This window comes from Coturnix japonica, chromosome 6 (genome assembly GCF_054131305.1).
Source record: "Coturnix japonica strain WE chromosome 6, WE-NBRP24, whole genome shotgun sequence".
Taxonomy (NCBI): domain Eukaryota; kingdom Metazoa; phylum Chordata; class Aves; order Galliformes; family Phasianidae; genus Coturnix; species Coturnix japonica.
In genome coordinates this window covers 16,552,483-16,578,174 of record NC_140668.1, presented here as the reverse complement: position 1 = coordinate 16,578,174, position 25,692 = coordinate 16,552,483, and the positions used below count along the sequence as shown (strand labels likewise).

The 25,692-nt window shown below is 44.2% G+C and overlaps 2 long non-coding RNA genes across 2 annotated transcripts in view; one reads left to right on the top strand and one right to left on the bottom strand.

The window, feature by feature from the left end:
* Positions 1-22,999, top strand: part of LOC146760369 (uncharacterized) — a 28,271-nt gene extending 5,272 nt beyond the window's left edge. The window contains exon 2 of the long non-coding RNA XR_014947700.1: positions 21,190-22,999. This is a non-coding gene — a long non-coding RNA (uncharacterized LOC146760369). The remainder of the gene's footprint in view (positions 1-21,189) is intronic.
* On the bottom strand, positions 16,505-18,435 carry LOC146760370 (uncharacterized). The gene is made up of 2 exons (XR_014947680.1): positions 17,837-18,435; positions 16,505-17,464 (listed from the first exon to the last, which is right to left on the bottom strand). It is a non-coding gene; the product is annotated as an uncharacterized LOC146760370 (long non-coding RNA).
* Positions 23,000-25,692: the final 2,693 nt, after the last annotated feature.

Here is a 25,692-nt window from a genome sequence, read left to right as displayed (position 1 = left end):
AGCCCAGCTGTGCCAGGCAGGGGCTGGGTGGCATGGCCTGGGGCTGACTCCTCCTGACCTGTGCTGGGGTGGGAACAGGGACGGGAATAGTTCAAGGGAGAATTTTAATCTGCATAAAATAGGGACTATTTTAAGAATAAGAACCTGTGTTCATAATTTCATTCCCATGAGTGCCTCTTTGCTCATAAATATCTCCTATTTGCATGGAATTGTTTATTGTAATAGCTCTGGTGTTTAGAAGGTACAAATAACATTTCCACTGGGAATAAAGAAGTGTCTTCTCTGACATCTCTAATATCTGCCTTGTCTACTTTTGAACTAAGGAGAAGTATTTTGAGAGTAATTTTTAAATAGTTTTCAACAGCTAATGGGAATTCAGGCTTTGATGTATGAGGGATCATCTCAGTGGTCCATTTGCAATATCAGCTTAGAAAAGATGATTCCCAGCACAGCACCCAGCTCTGCTGTGGTGCAGCCCAGTCCCTTCCTCACACTTCTGGGGGCTGTGGCCTCTCCACTGGACCACTGGACTGTACGTGCTCTGTGCCCCCAGTGAGGGATAACTGTACTGAAAAGGGGAGGACAGAAACTCTGAGCCTTTGCTCAGCTGAATGGAGACTGCAGCAGCCTGTGCACAAAGAAGGCAGTGTGCAGGAGTTGTATTTGTGTGCTGTGAGGTGGACCAGAAGTGTTGCTGGGCACTGTTCAGGGTTGATTTGCATCATGATACCAGCTATTTGGCAGTTAGCTTCAATGAACCATTTCTCTGCTGTTGTATGTTGGTTTAAACTGCAATACTGAATGAAGAAATTGTCTAGTAAATTTATTTATTAGGCCTTTCAAAGCCTAATAACAAAATATGTCAGGCATTAATTTACCTGGAAAGATAATCAGAGACCTTTCATCTGGAGCAGGCAGTCTGGACAGTGTAAAGTTAATGGGTTATGAAACGAGAAGCTAAGAGGCTGCACAGCTTCAGTCTCTCTAAGGTCCTCTTTGCTGTGAGCAGCACAAGTATGCTGTGTGCCTCTAGAAACACTGCCCAGCCTTCCCCCCTCCTCCACCCCCCACAGCCAATGACAACTTCGGTGGCAGCAGAACTTTTGCTGGCCTGTACAAAGCGAGGGAATTTCCTGAGGTGCCTTTTAATCCACATGGCTCTGACATTTCTTGTCCAGTTTCTGAGCTGTGGGTCCCAGCTGGAGGAACACAGTGCAGTGTGAAGAAGAATTCAGGAGCTGGAGAGATGGGGGCATGGGGTGGCTACTAGGAGGTCAGGGTTCTTACTTCAGATGGGTGGGTGCAGTGTCCATGCAGCCCCAAGCACATAGTGCCCATTGCACTGCATAGCCATGGGGTTCACTGACAGAGCACCAAGGAGCATAGCTGCTGAGATGCATGAAGGCATGCAGTCTCCTCACAGCAAGGTTAAGTGGCACTATGCTTTAGCTTCTTAACTTTACAGTCAGATTAGTGGCTCAGAGGCCCTTAGTGTTTGCTAGACAGAAGCAGAGATTTTTCAGGGCTGCTGTGTACCACACTGTATCCCTTAATGAGCAAAAGCTGCCTGAATCGCTTTGTATATGGGTCCTATCAGTTTAAATGCCACAAGAGTATCTCTGATGTCAGGATCATTGGATCCAGGACTTCTCCATACAGCAACCCCAACTGCTCCAGCAGTGATATGCACTGTGTAGCCCCTGTTCTCCTGCCACCCCTATGTGTGGTGTCAGCCCCATCCCTGATAGCACCTCATGAGCCCAGATTGGCCATCACCTCCTGCCTCATCTGGGGCCTGTCCTCAGGGGAAGTGCTCTCACCCAGTGCCTTGCTAGGGATGCTCAGTGGTGCCATGACAATGGCTCTGGGCTTCAGTGCCAGCCTATTTAAGGAATGTATTATCTACTTTGGTAATTGGAAGTGTAATGTATTCACTCCCTGCACAGCACAGCTGATGGCTTCATTTGTCACATTCCTTTCTGTGGTTTACGCGGCTGTCACAGTGCAAATAAACCGATTACATTTCTTCAACATTGCTTTCACAAGGCTAGGCTGTGTGATGTGTAAATCAGTAAACAGAGGATGTCTGACTGCTCTCTTATCTTCTGTGGAGCCTCTTTTGATTAGTCTGGATACAGGAGCTAAAACAGGTGTGGAGGCTGTGAGTTGGGTGTGCTTTCTCTTGGAGGAAAAATAGCTGTGTAATGCTGTGGGTGTGCAGCATATGGGAAGAAGTGAAATATGTTGTGTTAAATGAGCCCTACTTCAGCTAGAGGAGATAGCCCAGTTCCAGCTGCTTCTTATGCCAAATCTAAAGGACATAAACATGACATTTTAAAATATGGAATATCTTAAAGAAACAGGAGCAAGATAATATAAAGTGAGGTAAAATAACATATAGATCAGGAACAACAATCCACAGGCCAGATGCAGCCCATGGAACATAGTATAACTATGGAGTTAGAGAAAAATTTCTGCTTTGTTCTGTGTGCTTATACCTCAGGAATGAGAGAAACACTCTGCCCAAGCGTTTGTTAGAAGCAGTGTATGACTGTGATGGAGCCTTCCATTAAGAGTGTTTCTGAAAATGTATTACCATCAGACCATTCTCTGTATTAAATCAATATTTAAACATTCTTTCTCCCTTCTCCAGAGAGTTTTCTCTATTTAAAAAACAAACAAACAAAAACAAACAAACAAAAAAAACCAAAAAACACCAATGGGAAATTAGTTGATAGTGATCTTATTTTATATGTTCATTTTTCTGTATCTGCAGCACATCAGAGAGCATGTAATGGGCAGCTTTGCTTTCCATTAGCAGTCTGATGAACCGTGTTTGCCAGATGTGTTAGGTCTGGCCTGCAGGTGAGTCCTGCACCCAGTGGGACCAAGCAGTGAGTAGTGCGTGGGCCAGGAGCTGTGCTTCTGTATGAAGTGTCTGCTCAGCCTTTCGCTTTGGAGTTACACTTTCTTTGTGGACGTTATTTCACCTTCACTGAAAGGTACACTGAAAGTAGTGATAGCTCTGCAGATATCATTGGAGTTAAAGCTTGAGACAGCTCTGCTGAGTTCAGTAAAAGCTGATCTATAATATTGAGAGGGGTATGTCACTTTCCTGCACTGCTCACAGTGCTTTTCTTTGATTACTGCTAAGACTCCTGGCTCCATTGTCCATTAGCTGACATGTTTGTTTCCTCCCATTTGTACTCTCACTTTGCTGAAGTCTGATCACTTTCTGCAAGCAGATGAACTTCTGAATACAGAGGTCTGATGAGATTTGAGCAGAATGATCTCAGAAACTGTTGCAATCAGAAATGTAAAAATTCTTTCTGCTCAATAAAATCTCATGGATATTGCCTAAAATCCTATAAAACCTGTGAGATTAAAAAGGGGACTTCTCTGGCCTCTTCCCCTCTCTTGTAACCAGACTGGTCTGGGTGTGCCAGATCTGACTGCTGGTTCTCATGAGGATCTCAGATACCCCAACTCAGTCTCTTTTCACAGAATCACGGAATGACCCGGGTTGGAAGGGACCTCAAGGTTCATGAAGCTCCAACCCCCCTGCCTGGCAGGGCCACCAAACTTCCACATTTACTAGATCAGGTTGCCCAGGACCCCGTCCAAGCTGGCCTTGAACACCTCCAGGGACGGGGCATCAACAACCTCCCTGGGCAGCCTGTTCCAGGACCTCACCACTCTCCTAGTAAAGAACTTCCCCCTAACATCCAACTTGAATCTTCCCTCTTTTTCAACTTAAAACCTTTTTCCCTTGTCCTGCTATTAGGGGTCCTTTCGAAGAGTTTACTCCCCTCCTGGTTACAGGTTCCCTTCAGGTATTGAAAGGCTGCAATGAGGTCACCCCGCAGCCTTCTCTTCTCCAGGCTGAACAAACCCAACTCCCTCAGCCTGTCCTCATAGGGGAGGTGCTCCAGCCCCCTGATCATCTTCCTGTCCCTCCTCTGGACCCTTTCCAAAATCTCCATGTCTTTCTTGTACTGAGGGCTCCACACCTGGACACAGTACTCCAGATGGGGCCTCACATGAGCAGAGTAGAGAGAGATAATCACCTCCCTATCCCTGCTGACCACCCTTCTCCTGATGGAGCCCAGGATACCATTTGCTTTCCAAGCTGCCAGAGCGCACTGCTGGCTCATGTTCAGTCTCTTGTCCATCAGGACCCCCAGGTCCTTCTCTGCCGAGCTGCTCTCAAGGACCACTCCTCCCAGCCTGTACAGGTGCCTGGGGTTCTTCTGGCCCTAGTGCAAAACGTTGCACTTTGCCGTGTTGAACCTCATTAGGTTCACCCGGGCCCACCTTTCAAGTCTGTCAAGGTCCCTCCAAATGGCATCCCTTCCTTCCTCCATGTCAACCGTACCACTCAGCTTGGTGTCTTTTGTGCTAATCCTGTACAGTCCATCTTTTTCTACTTGACTACCTGCCTCTGCATCCTGCCTGCATAGAGCATTGCTCTTGAGCACACAGTTCACGCTATAGAAGAGAGCTAGGTTCAGCTTGTGGGATTTGATGAATGCAGTCTGGAGAGATGCTGCAGTGCTTTCACGTGGCTCCTTGTGACTCTCCTTCTCTTCTCCAGCTGCCAAGGAAGCAATGAGTGGAGAGAGGAGTCCTAGAGTGCCTTGGCCCCCTGCTGGGTGCGAATTCCAGAAGGTGGGGATTGTTCCTCTTCCTTGTGCTCTTTGCTTACTTGTACCTCAGCATTCAGAACTTGAAGTGCCCCTCCCAGCAGATGAGGGGCGGTGCTACTCTGGCTGTGGGACTGTCTGCAGGGTTAGCAGCCTCCAGTGAAGTGCTGGGGTGTGTGAAGTTCTCTCAGTGAAAAAAATCAGCCTTCTGCACTTTTGTGCTGAATATTAACCACGTTTCTGATCATCATAGTTCTGAATTCTACATCTTGTCTCAAAATAAGAAAGCAACAAGTTATTGTTTAAACCGAAGTAAGTAAATAAAATAGAAGCTCTTGCTATGGAAAGAACACTTTTGTTCATTCTCCATAATGCATCTTTTCCTGCTAAGATTAAAAGGTTTTTATGTATCTTCTTCACTTTTCCTTGTGAATTGCCTTTCTCAGGGTCACAAGCTATTTACATATGTATATATATGGGAGGAGGGAAGCACCACTTGTTCTCCAGACATTCACTCTCTTCTCTCATTCCAGGAAATCTCAGCCATGCTTTGCATTTTAGGAACAACACCAGATTTCCAGGAATATTGCAGTGAGTAAAGAGTTTCTTACCACCATAGACTTTGAGGGCACTGGGTTGCCTATGGTCCTGCTCAGCCAGTATCCCATGCACTGGGTTGTTTTCTGTGACTTGGTTCTCCTTTTTGGAATCATAGAATCCTTAGAGTTGGAAAGGATTTCTGAAGGCCATCTAGTTCAACCCCCCCTGCAGTGAATGAGGAAATCCACAGCTAGATCAGGTTTCCCAGAGCTGTCTCCAGGGATGGGACATTTCCTATCCAGATCCTCTCATTTCCAGCCCCGAGGATTACTGCTCTGAGGCTGCACATCCCACTCATCTACCCATGTGGTATTTCTTCTGGCACATCACTTCGGGTTTTCCCTGAACCTGTGTCCTAAGTATGGTTCTCCTACCCCATGGACTCTGGGCATTGCTCTGTGTGCTCACATCCCAAGTGCTGTGTCTGCATATGCCCCAGAGCCCTCACTGCTCCTGGGCTCCCCTCCAGTGACAGGACAGTGGGGACTTGACTTTGCCATGGATGTGACTGCATCTCACAGGAAGAAGTCCATTCATGCTCCTGTCATGTACAGTGCTAAATAAATTTGGGAGTTGCTCAATAGCTCAACAGAATGACAGCCTTTTTCCTTAAAGATAGATATTGCCTTTAATCAGGTGCTCACTTGCTTTGCTTGAGTAAGCCAAACTCATTCCAAGAACAAAAGGGCTGCCATTGCAATAGCCTGGCTTTTCAATTTCAAACTATCTGCAGATTACAGAATAAATGAAATATTCAGTATACACAAATACTATACAGAATGATATGATACAGACCATTTCATTTTCTTTCATCCTTTTCTAGCTTACTGGCTTTTATGTAATGGGTAGACCTACATCAAAAGCCATGCTCAAGTAAGAACAAACAAATACTTAAAGCACACATTACACATGGCATTCCTAAGCCTTCTGTAAATGATACAGAGTTATTCTTTGAAGAATAGAGAGGCACTCTAATAAACTTCTCTATGAGACCAGACCATGACACGGTGACAGAGAGGCATTTTTGAGTGCTTGGCATATGTAAGATACCAGCTGCCCTTGGGGGAGAATGTGTATTTGACAACAGAAATAAGGGCAGTCTTTGCTGCTAGGACCCTAGGACACAGTGCAATGTGCATCTTCCAACTCTTTTTAACCGTATCTGTCACTCCTTCAGTAAGGAGATGTGAGCTCCATCTCAGGCAGCACCGCACTGCCAACTTGTCAAGCAATCTCTCATGGTCCTCTTGTAGTATCCCTTACACCTGGGACATGTATTCAGTCTCTGAGGGACTACTTCATTGACTGTCTGTCTCTGCCTGAACATCTTTTCTGCCTGTCAGGGTGCTGGCAGTCTGGGGTATTTCCTGCTGTGACCATGAGATCCTGCTCATCTCCAGGTGGGGGCATATCACTGCAGTCTGACTGCGATCCACTTGCTCTGTGGGTCAGGAGCCAGACATGTATTTAGAGCAGTGTTTGGGAAGGACAGAAGCTCTGGTCAGAAGTGCTATGGGGGACAATACCAGGCCGACTCTCTGAGTATGGGATATACCCTGCAGCTGGAAAACTGACATTCATCCAGAAGGAAAACATCTGAGCAGTTTGCCCAGCCTGTGACACTGGAGGAATGTACACTGCTCAGTGCCTTTGGGACTCAAATGTGATCCATACTGAGTCTGACCAGTGGCTCATCGTGTTGACGCAGAAGCTCTTCTGTTCATATCTTCTGGCTCATTAAGTCCAGACAGTCACTGACTGCAGCCGTAACCCTTCTCTACTTTCATTCCTGTGGGAATCTCTTAGTCAAACATAAAATTTCAGCATTATACAACCAAACTTCATTGTTAGTAAGGCCTGTACAGTAATGCTTATGTTTTCTTAAAATATATGTATGAGTTCTCCCTTATATACACTCATTCCAGTCATTTATAGTTACTATTAATGATTCAGCATTTTTCTGTGGTTTCAGGCTTTCCATGCCACCCATGCTATTTGCCAAACTAAAGTCACTGCTACTTTTTGCACCAGAGACTATGCTACATATCCTGTGGCCAGCCCGCACTGCCATTTAGACCACCTGTTCTCAGTCTGTTCTAGAAGTTTCCCACAATGTCACAATTGCCAATATGAGAAGGATCTCTCTTACAGCACAGCAAAAACTTCAGAGTTTTTATTACAATATTTCAAATGTGAAACAAATCTCTCCAAGTGGGAAGTGACCTCATCCCCTGATCTGAGTCCCCTCTCCCTTGGCACATGGTGGTTCCCTGGGGCATGTCCTTGCCACCAAAGTTCAGCCGATCTTTCTGTATCTCCAGAGACTGTCCCAAAACTACTCATTGCACATTAGTATCAGCTCTCCTTCCAGCATCAAAGTGCAGATGAATCAGCCGGGCTCTTCCTAGGAACTCCCATCTCTCTTCTCACTTCTTAACCAAGTTGAATTTTAGTTCTGATCATGCTTCAGTGTCCACAAAAACGTGATGAAATATCGTTAAGCTGTCTGAAATTGAGTTTTATTTTGCTTTCAGAGGGTACTTTGGAAAATTTTTCTTTATCTTTGTCAGCCTTTGTAAGTAGTTGAATGACAGCTTTACCTGTCTCCTGTGATGCCTTGCAATGTGACATGCTCCCTGTGAAGTGCTTTTCTCAGAACTATTATCCTGTATGGTACAAATCACACACTTTATGCCCAGCACCTCCTCCTACTCATGCCATTTTCTCTTAATGCTAGCAGGTCAGACTGTGTCCTGGATGTTATACCTTGTCTGTTGTGTTCCTTCCACCCAAGATATCTGTTCTCATCTCTGATTCCAGGACCTCAGGTCCATTCTCCCTTGTTCCTGATCATCTGTCCAAAGCATAGCCATTTCTGTGTTTCTTACAGCCTGCATCCCCTCTTTAAATGTTGGGCAACAATATCCATCATCCATTCAGCTGATGTCCTCAGGAAATAATCATACATCTGTGGCCACTTCACATCATTTACCTTCTAACTTTCTAGATATCATTGCTAAATTCTCACTAATTCATTTCTTCTACCTTTGTGTAAAAGTGAACATACATATTACGGCATCTCCCTGCTCTTTCCCTTCCTTTCCCCACCATTAATTTCATTTCCCTCAAGCCCAGAGGGAAATGCTGGAAGGATGCACCTTCCTGTGAATGTGCCCATGACTCTCCTAAAGCTTGCCTTGTACCAGTCTCAAGTCCTTCATTTCTTTCCTTTTCTCATTGCATCCTTACATTACTCCCTTAAGAGGGTCCTGGTCACCCAAGTCTCCACATTATGTCTTCACATTTCATCAGTCTTCTTTGATCTGTGCTAGCTGGCATCTAGCATTGTCAGTCCTTTCTGGTTTACTTCTTGTAGTCAGTCCTCCTCTTTTTTGGCTATGGCATCTAATGGGTCACCCAGTCTGCTCTGATTTATGGTATCTCTCTCCATAAAAGGTTGTGGAAGTGGCACATAACTCCATAAGTAATCCCATTCATCAGAGCAGAGTCAGAATAATCACCTATTTATCTCCTATTCAATAGACTTGCTACAGCACTCATTATGAATTCATTTAAACTGATGCACAGTGTCCCATTATGCACTAATGGTGATGAGAAACATGACAAAACAAATGCCATTTTAAAATTGGGAAATGAGTCTGTTCAGCAAGATGTATAACTATGGCTACTCATGAATTCTTACTCTTGCAGTCTTCTGCAGCACACACCTTGTTGTCTCCTCATACCTGAGCTGTACCCTGCTATGATGCTTCTGGCAGAATCAAATCCCCCCCTGCCATGGCTACCAACACATGTTGAGGCTGCATGACTCCTGCATTCCTACAGCCCACCCCTCAGCACAGCCCCTGTGCAGAGCTCCCACTGTTGCAGTGCCTCTCTCATGACTCTGTAGCACCAGCACAGCCTGAGTCCTTGGTGCTGGGGCTGGGAATTGCCCAATGACTGTGGCCATGCTGAGCGCCCTGACTGTGCTGCACTGCACCATGCAGTCCTGGTATGGCTCTGAATGTTCTTCAGGTCTCTCCCCTGTTCTTATCTTCAGGAGGATGGACTTTGTAGGGCTGTTAAATCTTCCTCTGGCACACCTTTGAAGCCATTACTTCTCATCCTATCACTAGTTAGCTGCTTCTGCTGAATAGTTTTCCTAAGGCAGTGGTTCGGCTCTGTAATGTAGTGCTGCAACCTTCTGTAGAAACAGCCCAAAGGATCCCAGCCATGTGTATGACTGCCCAAGAAGCTGATGTCTGGAGCGGTAGGATGAGTCCAGGAGCTTGTGGAAATCCTTGCCTTGCCATGGAGCCATATGTTTGAAGACTTTGATCACAGCTTTGCGGGGGAAAAAAAAGCACACTAGGAGATGATGGTGAAAAGATTTCTTCAGAAAAAGAAGCATGTGTAGAACAACCCCTCCTCTCGTTATGTTGCTGATGCTCTGGGTGCCCCTGTTCATGCCGAATTGTTCTGGAGGTCAGCCCTGGATAGGAGTGTGTTTGAGGCCAGCAGACCCAGCACTGCTCAGGGGGTTCAAGACTCTGCCAACCTGGTACAGATAGTGGGGCTGCTAGAATGGGGCATGTGTGATCCCCCTTTCCCCACCCTTCTCTCCCCCCCCCCCCCAGCCATGTCTAGGCTGTAGGAACAGCAGTGGAGTTGTTGTTGTACCTGTAATGATAGTTCTGACCCTGGATGTCCCACCGCTCACTGGCTGCAGCATCTCCTCTTCAAACTTCTGACTTCTAAGGGCTTTGGTTCATGTGGAAACTTCTCTCAGAGGTCTTGATGAGGAGCAAGTTGGATGCAGTCCCAGAATAGCACCACTAACAAAAGCTCTCACAAACAGCCAACCAAAATGCATCCTGAAGTGAGATCACAGAAATGATGCAAAGCAATCAGATGAGAGACATGGCCATAAAGAGCTGTTAGATTTTTAGAACAGAGCTTCCCTTTGCCTCAGAATAGCAAGAGGATTGCTTTACATGTGCATGTGGCCTTGTAAAATTCCAGTATCTGGGAGTTGTGTGTGTTTAAAACTGCACGAGCAATGCAAGGCGCAGTGCCAGCTTTCAGCTGCATTAAATCAACAGGTGGGTGTGCAGTGCAGGGCCTCCCCAACTGGAACCACCTCCTTAGAGCCTGTCCTGAGCTGCTGTGTCTCCACCTGGAGCCCAGGGCAGGATCCTGTGCTCAGCCCTGCTCAGGAGGACTGTCCCCTTTGTTCACAGTACTTTGTCACAAAGCCCAGTGACCCATCCAAGCCCTCGTCCTCCAGCCCAGCACACTGTCTGTGTGATACAGACGTGCTCCTCGTGGCCATTCACAGAGGTTTGCTCCAAGTCCTCAGCTCCAAATGCAAATAAACAATTATAAGTCATCAATATGTCTGATATCATGGAATTCTTGGCTGGCAACAGCTATCCTGTGTTGTATAATTGAAAGAAATGCAATGGAGTGTTATTTAATAGGTAATCAATCAGTGCTGTACTTGTACACCTGAGCTAATCAATTACTGCAGGAATGCCAGTGCTGGCCACCTGCTGGGAAACCACCTGTGTACATCAGGGCACCAAAATGCTCCCCTGCTTGTTGTGGGTTCATTAACAAAATTTCATGAAGAAATCTTATGTTCATAGATGCCAGTCATCTAATAAATGTTGTAGAGTTGTTTCTCAATCTAAGCTTTTTAATTTTTATTATTCCATAGAAAGTCTGAAAATGTAATAAAAACAGTTTAATAATTCTAAACAAACAAATGAACAAACAAACAAACAAACAAAAAACCTAAAATGGTAATTCAATGTTCCTGACTTGCTTTAAAAAGATCCCAGATTTAAGAAGTAATTAAAAAGTGCAGGAGAAAAAAATACATCCTAGAAAGCCCATCTGTGCTTTGCAAAGTGGCCTCGTTGGTTCTGGGCTGTGTCCTTCAGTCCTGTGCTTTGGGTGCTGGGTGCCTGCCCAGAAGGTGTTCTACAGTCCACTACCTGCATCTCATCATGTGCATCCCACCTGAGCACTGGGATTCTACAGCCCTCTGTATTGCTATTTTATTTATAAAATGTTACCAATAAAGCCAGAAGCTTCAAACAGATTAGATTCATTCATCCAGCCTTCACACAACGTTGAATTACTCACACAAACCAGGCTGTCTGAGGCAACGACAACAATGTTTTCACAAATTGTTTAATTAGACAACTTCTGGGCAATTTCTTCCAATGGTTTCACTTCCCCTGCCCACAGATATTCTGGTGCTCACCACATCTGTCATAACAACCCTTCCTGGATGCTGGAGTTTTGGGGCCAAGCCCAAATTTTTTATTTATTTTTATTTTTATTTTTATTTTTTGCTTTGAAGGACAAAAAGAAGCATAAACAGCAAAGAACCTTCTTTATTTTTTCCTTTTTTCCCCCTTTTTCTTTTTCTTTTCCTTTTTTTTTCTCTTTTCCTTTTTTTTCTTTTTCTTTTCTTCCTTTTCTTTTTTTCTTTTTCTTTTTCTTTTTCTTTTTCTTTTTCTTTTTCTTTTTCTTTTTCTTTTTCTTTTTCTTTTTCTTTTTCTTTTTCTTTTCCTTTTCCTTTTCCTTTTTCTTTTTCTTTTTCCTTTTTCTTTTTCTTTTTCTTTTTCTTTTTCTTTTTCTTTTTCTTTTTCTTTTTCTTTTTCTTTTTCTTTTTCTTTTTCTTTTTCTTTTTTTCCCTTTTCTTTTCTTCTTCTTTTTTTAAGGAACAAATTATCATCATTTTGTTTTTTAGCTGAGAACTCAACCAAGGCCTGGCGGGCAGCTCTGAGGGCACTGCAGGGGACTCCAGGCTCAGCTTCATCACCCCAGGCTCAACCAGAAATCCAAGGTCCCTTCTGCAGCCACAGCCATGAGTCACTGATGTCTTGTGCAAGAAAATTCCTCTTCCCATTTTAAACTATGGATGAGAATTTCATCAGAGGGAAGCAGCTTCGGAACAGACGTTCTCACAAACTCATTCTTTGGCTCTATCTGTTTCCAATGAGGCTTTACAATCTGCCCTTCCAATAGTATTCCCATCTTGTTTGGTGGCTTTTAGCCAAGTTGGTTAATAATTTCTGTTATCGTCCTTCGAGCCTGAACAATTTTAGCTCCTCCAAATCCCTTGTTGTTCCTTATTAAGACACTAGCTACTACTGGAGAAAGATGACTGATTGCAATAGCTGTAGGCAGAACTCATGCTGATTAACAAATCACTTGAAAATAATATGCTTTTTAGCCATTAGAGTTATTAATAGTATGTTTGCTCCCTTTCTTGGGGCATTTAATGCTCAAGGAATTAGCCAATCTGGAGAGTGAATCTTTTAGTTCATAGTGGACACCAAACTCAATCTGTCTAGCTGGAATGGGACTATACACTCATTTTCTTTTCAAGACTCCACAGAATTTGACATTTTAGTAGAAACTTAATAGCTTGCAGTAATTTTTTTTACTACCTGCAGCAAGATTAGCTGCTAAGATAAGGAGCTGATGGAGCTGGTGAGTGACAGGGCACATTCACCTCATTTAAAATATGCATAGGGGAAGGGAAACACTTTGGTACAGAAGTGCTGCTGCTGCTTCCCAGGCATCCAACGACCCTCAAAAGACACTGCCGTCGCACTGAACCTTGCCTATGGGAGCCTAGTCAGAGAGACAGCAGATGTTTCTAAATGAAATCTCCATGCTGCCTGATTTTAATGGGTCCTTTACTTTGTAAAACCAAGAATTATTAATTAATATTTATACTTTGTTTACGAGTTAATGGGTAACTGGCTTGGGTAAGATCCCTGGATGATCTATCAGTTCACACTGGGAGTAACTGTCATGCAGAACAAGCAATGCTATTAATCAACACAAAGCAGAAGATCACATGGAGGATATTCTTTCTTGCTCTCTTTTTCAATTTCTTGTCTCCCTCTTTGTTCTCTCCCTCTGTGCACTGTATCATAGAGTGATGGGTAAGACTGTATTTCAGCCTCTCTTGAGGAATGGTTTTGTGGTAAGGAGCCCAACAGCCTCTGGTGTCAATGCTGCTCAACAACCAAAGTTAGTTAATGTGTATGAAGAAAACAAGTACCTCTGGCATAGGTGTGGTCTTGCAGTGCAGAGCAATGTTCACAATAAAATGGCTGTCTGGGATAGAATGGGACTGTTCCCATATGATGAAACAAATATAGGTCTAACCTGGCATAAAAGTCTACAGCAATTAAACAAGTGGCTGTTCATTTTGGTCTTTTAAAGAATTTCATCGTATCCTGACGCTGTAAGCCTTACCAGGAAACTCAGTATGTGAAAACGGAGGAGTAATGCTTGATTTGATTTGATTTGACTTGATTTGATTTTTTTTTTATACTGATTACTGTGAATATCACTATGCATTTGAAATACCTATATTTGAATTGCATTAATCTGCAGAGTGTTTCTGAATCTTTTTAAAAATCTAGCAGTAAAATAATGTCTGCTTGGCATTTAATAATGGCAGATACAACAATAAATATTCACTTAGGATGACTGTTTTTTGCACTGTTCTGTCCATCAAAATATGAACAGAAAATGTGTCCCATTAGTGCAGAAAATGTCTGGAAAAGATGCTCCCTGATTAAGGCAGATGTGTGTGCTGATGGTTTGATTTGGAACATGGATTGCTACAAATGAGTCACATTCCTGGGAAGGGGATTTAACGCTCAACAGGTTCAGGCTCCAGGCTTTCCTCTGGCTCAGTCTCACTGCTCTCTTTCTGCTTCACACTTCTTTCGTACACAACAATTCAGTTGTCCCTTATTAAGAGTGCTCCCTCTGTCAGTTCTTCCTCAAGTGCATAACCTTGCTACGCCCAATCATATTAAAGAGTGACTGAAATGGCTTTGCTTTCCATCACAAAAACAGCTGCTACATCAGTTGTAAAATCCTGTCATTTATCTTTTCCCATTTATATCGTCTTATTCAATGCATGAGACAGACACAAATGCTCTGTATTATAGATATTAATAAACCTCCAAATTCTGTGCTATTTCCATGCTGGTTAAACATGGAGTAATCCTTAAATGGAAAAATAAAGCAAGATAAATGCAACCAAAACTCAGAAAGCCAAGGTATACAGCTTTTGTCTATGTACAAGCAAATCTTCATCCAAATGGCTTAAAGGAAATAATGGTGATATGCACATTCCATGCAATCATCATAAAAAGGAAACTGTACAACAGAACATTTGTCAGAAATCACTGTGAGTAAATGACGACTTTCAGGAAAATCAGAAACATTCTTTGCTATAGTCACTGTCTAAAACTGAGGAATAGAATGAGATGAAATGAAGCAAACCAAGAGATCTCCGATGGAAGTTTTAAAACATTACAGCTAAAAGCAGAAGCTGAAATAAAAAAATGAAACTGGTCAGACCCTAGAATTAGAGATTATGTGATAGAAACACATTTTGTTAGATTGTGGGTGACATGCAAGCCTGATTTCTTTTAGTTCTATTATAAGAAACATCACTGGATTCAAAATATCTTGGTGTGGTTTTCAATCATACTTCCATTTTACAGATAGATTTTCAGTTCAATACTAACGGTGTCCTTTGAGAAACGAGCAACTACATAGCTGATGTATACATATTTAGTATGCACATGGCAATCAATTCTGGAGGGGCTGGAATTACATGATCTTGAAAGGTCCCTCCAGACAACTGTTCTGTGATTCTATGATATATTCTAAGTATACAAATACACAACAATTAAATGTTTATATAACATGTGTAATATATACATATATTTAAGAACAGCAAATCACACTCAAAAAAACGTTAGACAAATTTTGGAAGAATGCAATTCCAGTCCTCTGCTCGGATGTGCCCAGCCTGGAGGTTTGCTTCCACTGCAGACCTGGGCCAGTCCAGCTCCGACTCTGACTGGGGATGGAGAACCCACAGCTTCCTTGGTCTCCAGCAGAGTGCCTGGCCATCTTCTCGCCAATAGCGTCATCTTGTGCCTGCTCAAAATGTACCTCACTTCAGCTGTGCCCTCTGTCTCTTCTATGTCCTTCCATGTCCATCTGCCAAGGGCCTGGCATCCCAGAGGGCAACCGGATAGGGGAATAAAATACCCATTCTACACCTCTCACCCAGCTGCCAATACTCATTCACGCAGCATTGCTTCACTCCACCCTTTGCCCATCATGCCTTGGTCTCTAAGTGCTACAAATTAGGAGGTTTTTGAAAATACACAAGGACATAGATGTTGAAAATATGTACCATCGCTTGGCTAGCAGAGCTCCAGTTAAGCCTTTTGTGTGTTTCTGTAATACGCAGATTTTGTAAGGTAAAGGACGATTTGCACTTTCCCTAATAGCTTACTGGTAGTTTGTGTTCATGGCTAACACACACCACAAAGATCTCTCCAGCTGCTTGTCATATCTTTGCAGGCATTGTTTAAAGGATGAACTGTACTGAATAAGTTTCATTCTGTATACATTATTCATCAAAAAAATATTACTTTCATGCACCACGATTAGTACAGTTGCTGTCCATGTAGAATAGAAATAATTCAATGAGACTTCAGTGTATTTTGCCATGAATTTTTCTATAGCTTTTCAAAGAATACACAGTTCCAGGGTATCTGTCTCTGTGCCTTTTTTAAACTTCCTTCAACAATCACTTGTAGCTGGTGATATGTTTCCATTGAAAACCATATTGTGATACAAAGCAGTGTGACAGCTGCAATTTTACACAACATGAAATATCAGCTGAGGAAATTACAAAGAGCATTTCCCTGAAACCACGATTTCAAGAACAAATCAATTACCTCAGTGAAGCTGCTGCTCAGAAATTAAACAGCCCTGATTATCCTCAAGTAAAGTTCAGATCTGAGGAACTCACGCTGAGGCCCACTTGGAGTTAGCAGAAAATCTTTATTCTAGGGTAATTGCAAGGAAGGAAGGTTGCGATCCCACACATGTTGATAAGGAAAACCATTATTTATTACCGCTGTTTGTCTTGCTCTAATTCATAGGAAGGAGAGGAGGTTCTTTGATATATGTATACCTGACATGAGATTAAGAAACAAAGAGTTCAAATGTTGGTCCAACCAGCTTATTACAAATCTTAATCAGGGAGATGGGGAAGGGGAGGACTGGCAACTATTATGAATTAGGGTGATGGGGAAGGGAAAGAGGGCAATAGGAAATATAGGAAAGAAGCAAAAATTGCATAAAGCAGGGATAGTTACTGCAGCGACTCGGCACGGACTCAGATGTGAACGATCCAAATCGTTTATTACAAGTTCTCACATCCCTTATATACCTTCACAAGTTGTTATTTTCTAACTTTCCCATCCGCCCTTACAACTTTCCCAAACATCTTACATGTCAACAAAGCATTCTACAAAACACTTTTCAACTGTCCATGCAGGCACATAACCAATCAGAGCTGTGAGACTCTTCTTCTCCTTGCAGAGGTGTCCTTGGTTCTCATGCTGTTTATCTTGCTCCACAGCTGCTGCTCTGAACAGCTTTTCTTGTATTCCCACAATTCCCCCTTTTTTGTTTATTGACAAGCTACTACCATACTATAAAATAATAACGCTATTTATATTAATAACATAATCATTATAACTCAATCAAGGCCTCGATTGACAATACTCTAAAAGTGAAAAAAGAGACAAGTCAAATACAACATAACAACATTACTGTTAAACCCACTAAAAAGAACAAACATGTTTGTACTGCAACCTAAGTTTCTGCAACCTGAAAATAAATCCATGAGGGTCCCATTGTGTTAATCCGTAACTGATCAGGAAAAGGCTTCAATTTTTATATACTCTGATATATTGATTTTTAATGACCACTAAAATTTGTGCAGTAAATGCTTTTAAGATGTTCATAACCATGCTCTACCAACTGAGTTATCTGGGCTAATAATTGATTAATGATCGCACAATTTAATGGAATAGCATGTCAAATAGAACCAATTTTAGAGGACAAATGTACTAGAGTATCACTAAGGGCATTATTACTTATTGACCCTTGAGAAAGAGCAAACCATGTTGGTGGTGGATGTGACAGGTAGTGCCAGCAGGGCGTCCCCTGCTTCAAGGTGCACATTTCCTCTCTCACCCATCACAGATTCTCTCCTGCATTCAGGGTCTGAAGGATTTCTTCCAGTTGTACACCACATCCGCATGGCCAGTGCGTGATATAGAGCCCAAGTGGAACACCTGCTTGGAAAACAGAATAAACCATCAAATTTAGTTCTATTAGCGTGCACTTTTGTCTAAAATGATGCATGGTTATATTTTCAGATCCCAATTAATTGGATGTAAAAGAGGTATCCGTTCTATGATACAGGGTCATCTCTTTGCCTGGGATTCCTTTCCAGGTTTTGTCTTTGCAAATTAAGAAAAGCTAATTAATAGGCTAATAACATCATAACCAAACAGTACTAAAACATTAAAAGAGCTATTCCTGTAGATTCTAGCATTCATTAGATCAAATCCTGTTTAATACACATCTGATCTATTACTAAAATAGAAGAAGCACACAACATCCTAGCTAATGCCTTAAACTCTAAATCTTGAGACTGCATTCACCTGTATGTGCTGTGGAAAATACGTAAGAAGAATGAGTATCTATTGTTACATGTGCATATTTTAGACGGCCAAATTCAGGAACGTGAGTGACATCTGTCTGACACAGTTGAAGAGGTGCTGTGCCACATGGATTTGTCCGAGTCTGAGGCAAAGAGCTATCAGTCAAATTAGGTAGCTGATATTCAGTCATAAACACGGTGTATTGCATAGGAGAGAGGATCATTCTTAACACAGTTTTCCAATCGTGAGGGGTCATAGCGTAACTGTCACTGTTTGCAACCAAAAGATTGTATGTAAAGGCTGACTGAACTCCGAATGTTCTCACTGACTCCCTTAGCTCCTTCACTGCCTCATAAGGCAGAGATTCCAAACGGGGGACCTGATTAGGAAAGGTCTGCAACGTGTCAGCATCACCCCTTAATATTGTTTCTTCTCTGCATTGCTCTAAGACATCACAGTACGCTGTAGGGAAATTTGTCATTCCTGCTTCCTTCAAAGTATCATCAGGAGGAAATGCGTCCGATTCTCTTTCTGGATCTTCTGGACCGGGGTCACAACGATCCCCTGGTTTCGATCCGTCCGTGTCTTTAACCACGTTACACGCCGACTGCACAGACGCAGCAGTGCATGACGTGGGGGGGGAGGAGGGCAGAAGCAGCGCGACGAGCGTCCTAGGCGGAGCGAAGGGCGAGGGCGCCGTAGAGGGCGGCAACGCGGCGAACGTCGGGGGAGGAGCGAACGGCGGGAGCACGAAGGGGGGCGGCCGCGGCCCCTCGTCTCCCCGAATCGGGGAGGGGTCGGAGCCGCCAGTCGGATCCGGGCACGGGCCGCTTCCCGCAGCGAGAGGCAGCGGCGGGGTTGGGACGGAGGGCGGCAGGGAATGGTCGGAATAAATTCTTTCCCGTCGTGATTGCTTAATCCCTTCCATTATCCGGCTCCAAACGGGCAACAGCTTAGCAGCCTTTCTGTCTTTAGCGAGAGAAGCCTCATAGAGTTTTGAGCCGATTTTGTCCCAAAGTTCTCCATCGAGAGAGAACTCAGTTTTTGGAAATTCGGGGACATTTTTGCTTATCCATTTAAGAAGAGTAGCTAATGCTTTAGTAGACACAGTCTTATCCTGATACGGTAACACTGACCGCAATACTTCGAGATTTACTTTCTGCTCCTTCGTTAGTGAGCTCCCCATAGTTCCCGACTGCTCACCTTCTGTCCTGCAGAACGGTGCGGGTGCGCGCGAAACAGTCTCTCCGAAGTTCAGTCGGGCGACGCTGCCGGACCGGGCTCGCTCAGCCGCGGGTTGATTTGCTCCACGTTGTGGGCGCCATTTCCAGCGACTCGGCACGGACTCAGATGTGAACGATCCAAATCGTTTATTACAAGTTCTCACATCCCTTATATACCTTCACAAGTTGTTATTTTCTAACTTTCCCATCCGCCCTTACAACTTTCCCAAACATCTTACATGTCAACAAAGCATTCTACAAAACACTTTTCAACTGTCCATGCAGGCACATAACCAATCAGAGCTGTGAGACTCTTCTTCTCCTTGCAGAGGTGTCCTTGGTTCCCATGCTGTTTATCTTGCTCCACAGCTGCTGCTCTGAACAGCTTTTCTTGTATTCCCACAAGTTACCACCAAGACCTAGCAGTGTTCTGTTGCATGCCATTGCAATGCCCCAAGGCAAAAGTGCACGGAAGAGCAGCAGCAGAGTGGCCGGCCTTAGGCAGCAAGCAGGTAGAGACAGAGCAGGCCCAAGAGGAAGGGGCAAGTTTCAGGTAGCAGGCTCAGGAGAGTCTATCAGCATGCAGGAATCATGTTGTGAAGCACCTGATGTCATGTTTATTGGTCCCTTTTTTATCCTTCTTCTGCTAATGTGGCATTCCTGGGTACTTGGGTAAGAGCCATGTGCAGAACCCCCGAGATGGCATCTCCCTTGAGAAAAGACTGCTTCCCAGCCACTAAGCTGTGGCTTATCTCTTTCTTTATCACTGCCCTCAGACTGCAAATCTTCACACAAAATATTACATCAGCTCTGACCGTGATTTGCCTGGACTTGTCCATATGTGTCCCTAGGTTGGATATTAGGAAACATTTCTTTACAGAAAGGTTGTTAAATACTGGAATAGGCTCCCCAGGGAGGTGGTTGAATCGCCATCCCTGGATGTGTTTAAGAGCCATTTGGATGTGGTGCTCAGGGATATGATTTAGCAAAGGGTTGTTAGTGTTAGGGTGCTATTGTTAGGCTGCTGTTGGACTTGATCTTCAAGATCTTTTCCAACCTGGGTAATTCTATGATTCTATGATTTAGACAAAGGATTTCTCAACCCTTGAACAGGACTTGTCCATCTGTGTCCTCAGCAAACTTTGAGACAATGGTGTGAAAGAATAATCTCTTACACTGTTTTATAGAGATCCTCAGATGAAACAATAACAGAAATGTATTAGTAGTCTTTGTGTTTAGTTATCCCTCAAGGCAGCCCTATGACTCCCTCATAGCAGCTCCTCATGTCAGAATGCAGCTCCATGGCAGCCTAAAGCTCCCCATGGCATCCCTACAGCTCCTCATGGCACCCTACAGCTCCTCACAGAGAGTGGAGGGGTAGCACTGAGCTCTGCTCTCTGACAGCCACAGGGTCTGAGGGAACACATGGAGCTGTGTCAGGGGAGGGCAGGTGGGGGTGAGGGAAAGGCTGTGCCCCAGAGGGTGGTGGGCATGGCACAGCTTCCAGGGCAGCAGGCACAGCCCCGAGCTGCCGGAGCTCAGGGAGTGTTGGGACACCACTCTGACACCAGGTCTGGGTGGTGCTGTGTGATCCCTGTGGGTCCCTTCCAACTTGGAACCTTCTATGTCCTATGGTGACCCCACCACGCAGCTCCCCACGGTCCTGGCACAGTGGCTCTCTGTAGCACCTGCCCCTCAAAAAAGCTTTTCCAAATCTCTGATATTTTCATGGAAAGAAACCCACGCAGTTCTCAAGCACCTCTGTAACACGTTCCTCCTTATGCTGTTCTATCAGCCAGCTGCAGAAATCCCAGCTGCTGCGGATGCCTGTGCCAAACGATGACCATGCCAGTGATTGTAATCTGGAGTTTGGGCTGTGTTCTAGTCTTGCTTATTTTGCACTGAATACATGAAGGTATAGTCTGCTTCTGTCTTAATTAACATCAGGAAATTTACACTGTTCCCTTTTCACAAAAGGAGAAAGAGAATCACTTTTACCTAAGGTAAATTAGCATGACTTCAGTGAAGCTAATTAAGTTATCCCTAAATTATGTGCAGAAATCAAGGGAAGCGCTTTGTTCTCCCTAGAAGGCTGTCTGTAAAAACACACTGCTTTTTCTCTTTTCTTAGGCTTTCTGCAAAATTACTCCTGGGGAGCCCAAATGGCTCCAACTGCCAGGAGACAACCAGCACTGACAGCTCCTGCAGCACTGAAGGCAGCCATGCAGCCATGCAGAAATGCAGCCATGCAGAAATGCAGCACTGCTCCTTGGCCACTTTGTGTGAAGTGCTCAGGCACTGCCCCCGTCAAACACAGCTCTGTCTATGAGCTCAGCAGCCAGTGATGAAACTCTGGGAAGAGAAGCTGCCTAAGATCCCTTTTATATTCTTGGCAATCATATTTTGAATGTATGAATTTTCACTCAGTCAAAAGCACCGATACACGCTGCAGGTGTGTATCACAAACAGGTTGCTGTTTGTCTCCCAAACAGAAGGTTGTGTTGAGTTATGGAAGTAAAAAATACGTATATGGTACTGTATCCGGTTCTTGAGTACTGTATCCAGTTCTGGGCTGCCAGTACAAAACAGACAGGGATCGTCTGGAAAGAGTCCAGCTGAGGGCCACAAACATGATAAAGGGCCTGGAACATCTCTCCTATGAGGAAATGGGTGACCTGGGTCTGTGCAGCCTTGAGAAAAGAAGACTCAGAGGGGATCTGATTAATGTTTATAAGCATTTAAGTGTGGGAGATAAAGGCACATGGCCACCATCTTTTCATTTGTCTGTGTGGACAGGACAAGGGGAAATGGCCACAAACTGGAGCATAGGAAGTTCCACACCAATATACAAAGGAACTTCTTCACAGTGAGGGTGATGGAGCACTGGAACAGGCTGCCCAGGGGAGTTGTGGAGTCTCATTCTCTGGAGATATTCAAGACCCATCTGGATGCCAACCTGTACAGCCTGCTGTAGAGTGCCTGCTTTGCAGGGGAGCTGGATTCGATGAGCTCTGCAGGTCCCTTCCAACCCCTACAATTCTGTCATTCTGTGACATCTGAAAATGGGGAAGGGGCTTACAAAAATGAAATAACGATTGCATCTTAGGGATGTAGTTGCTGGCTGATACAGCTAGAACACTTGTCATGATAATTCTACACACAATTCTACAAGTTAATTTTGCTCGTTGCTGTTCAGCATAAGTCTGGGAAGCTACCCATTTAAAAAAGATTCTGTGCCAAATGAAATAACCCTCCTTGGAATTGCAGCTGCTCTTTGAGAGTGTGACGTGAGTGGCATGGTGAGGGCTGCAGCAGGGCCGGAGCTGCTCTTGCAGGACCTGGGGCTGCCCCTGGGGGGTGTTGGAACCCTGGGTCTATTCACCTTAATTACTCCATCCTAACCACAATACAGTAAGACACAAACCAATGGCAGACACTGTTCCATACCTTGTTTGTTCTGGGTACGTATAATGACAGGACAATACAAAGGGAAAGTCAGTTAAAAAATGAGGGAACAGAGTAAGAAGAAGTGGCACAAGAAACACTGCAATGGGGAGAAATCTTTACAATAAGCAGTTTAAAAGGACATGAAAATAAAAAAAAAAATGTCCCCATCAGCAGAGTATAAATCACAAGTCAACCACTTTAACTCCAGGAACTGCTTAAATTGAAGTATATGTTTGAAAAGAGTTGTGAATCCTTGAAAAAAATGAGTTTACTGAGAGTACGTGCATTAAATAGTTGGCAAGAGACTGCTTAATGTGTTACACTTATAACCATAATTGCACATAATTCTGTAATTAATTTCATTGCACGTGTGACACTATACATGCCAAACATAAGTGCTTGTGTGCAGATGCACACTGCTTATAACGTGGTCATTAATTCCCCCACTGTTGACAATCAGCTCATGGAAATAAACTGCCAAATCCCAGTAGGACTCCAATGTGTCAGATGTGTTCCTTTCTTACTGCAGATCATATCCTGTGCTGAGTGCTGTGCTTCTGAGCAAGCAGAAAACAAAATTCTCATGAATTGAATGGTGTCACTTACTTCACAGCTAATTACACGTGGTTTTGTTCTGCTCTGGGTTAAGTGATCTGTTTGCAAAATTTATAATACGAAGAAAAAAAGAAAGAAGAACATGGCTATTCCATAGAAGTCTGTAGTCCTGTGAACAGGATCCTGGCTCATCTAAGCCAGGGCTTGGTGACTTGTATTTACAAATGAGGGTGGTACCGCCTGTTGGTTTAGGACCCTTCACCAGTCTCTGGGTGTCTGTTGTTTCCTGCATTTGGCGGAGCCTTGCAGCCGGAGCTCCAGGCTGGTGCCTTCCAGTGCCAAGCAGTGCAACTACAATGGGGGGCAAGTGGGAAGCCAGTCATCATGGTAACACTGGAGCACTTCTGACATCCTCCTCTCCAGATCCTCCTCTCAGGCATGTTAAACTTGACTCTGTGCTTATCTCAGGTCACTGTGCTTAGCGAAGGCCTTTACCAAAACAGTGTTGGAAATGTCAGTGAAGCAGCTCCTCAAACTGTTTGTATCCTGTTCCCCTTCTGCAATCTGGTCAGCCTCCACATGTGAGGCTTTGCTGCTGCTGCTCAGAGAATCACCAATGTGGGTTCCTCTGTAGGCAAACCAGTCAAAGCCCCTTGCATTATGCATCTATCCAGTGCACCCTCAATAATTTTGCACATGACAGCAAGTTGTTAGGAAGTGCTGATCTGCCTTAGGGTAAACAGGCCCCACAGAGAGACCAGGACAGGCTGATCAATAGGCTGGGGCCAATGGGATGAGGTTCAACAAGAGCAAGTGCTGGGGTCACCACCCCTGAGTGAAAAATCTTACATGCTTGGAAGAGGCAGAACACAGCAAAGACCCATTCCATCTTTATTCTTGCAATCTGAGCTGTATTTTTCCTTATTGAAGAATCCACCTTTGCTGGATTAGGACTTTTCCTGAAGTCATTCTCTGAACTGCATAAAGGATGAGCCAATGTCTAAATCCATACTGCTAGCGCAGGAAAAGCAGCAGTGCTAAATAAACACGGGAATATATTTCCACAGGTTGGAAATTCTGGGCAAAATCAGTGGATAGAAAACTAAAAAAGGTGAGACTAAAAAGGAAGGGAAATAAAAACATTCCATCCAAAAATGACATTTCACTGTCACCATTACTAGAGATATATTCTTGGGTGCTCTGCTTTATATATGAATCTTACTTTGATGTTAAAAGAATATCATAAAGGCAAGTATGAGACTCGGCTACCAACTAAGAGATTTCTTTGGCATTCGCCCACCAGGATCCGGCTCTGTCTGCATTCAGAGGCTGCAAGGCAGAGAACATGCAATGGTCCAGCCAGGGAAATCCCCCCGAGCACAGTGCCTCATGGACAGCCTCCCGTTCCACTCCTGCACGCTCCAGGCCCTGCAGGCACCCCCCAGAGTAAATGAATGAGCTCAGGAAGCCAGTGTGATGGTGGCAAGGCTGGGTGGTTGGTTACAAGTGCAGGCAGAAACTGGCAGCACTGCCCACTGACTCTGTCAGTGTCTCTTTGCTAAGTCCTTTGTTGTCAGTTTCTCTCATCCGCTTGTGGATGGACTCCTGTTCTGGGATTAAGAGGTATGAAGCCAAGCGGCATGTTGCATTTCATTCTTAAGGAGCATTTGTTGGGGTGAAAGCAGCAGAAGCAGAGATCCAGGCACCCTCTGTGCAGCCAGAACTGAGCTCCAAACCTGTAGGGCCATCCCCAACCTTGGGACTCTGGAAGCACTCAGCTGGCCACTGTCTTCTCCCCTCCCCATCCACATTAATGACTCCAGCAAGAAGCTGCTCCTCCCTGATCTCGCTAAACATCAAGTCATGACTCGGGGAACAAAAGAACCACAAGGAACACTTCAAAACTTCGAACAAAAGATGAAAGCTCCAACAATGTCAACCCAACCAGGTGTTGCTGTTTACCATGATGGCCTCATAATCCTCCAGATGAAAGGGGCCCTTTGCCACCCTTCAGGCAGTGAGACAGGGAGAGCAGCCGACATGATAAAAATGCTGTGATACATCCCTTTCATCAGCACTCCAAACAGTAAGTACGCAAAAATTATGGTTTGCATACAGCAATTTCTCTTTGCTTACACCATGCATTTCACTTAACTACAACCTATCCCACCGGGCAAACACATACAGAAATCCAGGAGCGCATTCACTGACTCCCATTTAAAGCTTGATTCAAACCAAAGAATGATCATTTAAAAGAGAGATGAAGGTTTCCAGCAAATGAAACTCACCATAGCAAATAAGGGGCCAAATACTGTCGTGAACACAACACAAAATCATGGGTGCTCTGATCTATTATTTTGGTGTTTCCTTGCTTGAAACCCTATAGGCAATCAGCACTGCATGGCAATGCTCCTATAACACAAAGCCTCTTCCTTTCATCTTTGCGGTGCCACCAGCGATGGAATTAGATGATCATTGTGGTACTGTTCAGCCCCAGCCATCCTATGAGTCTATGATGATGATTCTGTGATTCTCTAACTGCTCCTCAGTGATGCTACAGCAATGCAGCATCCCAAAGATCAGCATGGAAAGGAGCAGTGAGAGCACAGCAAAAAGCCTCCAGGTAACAGC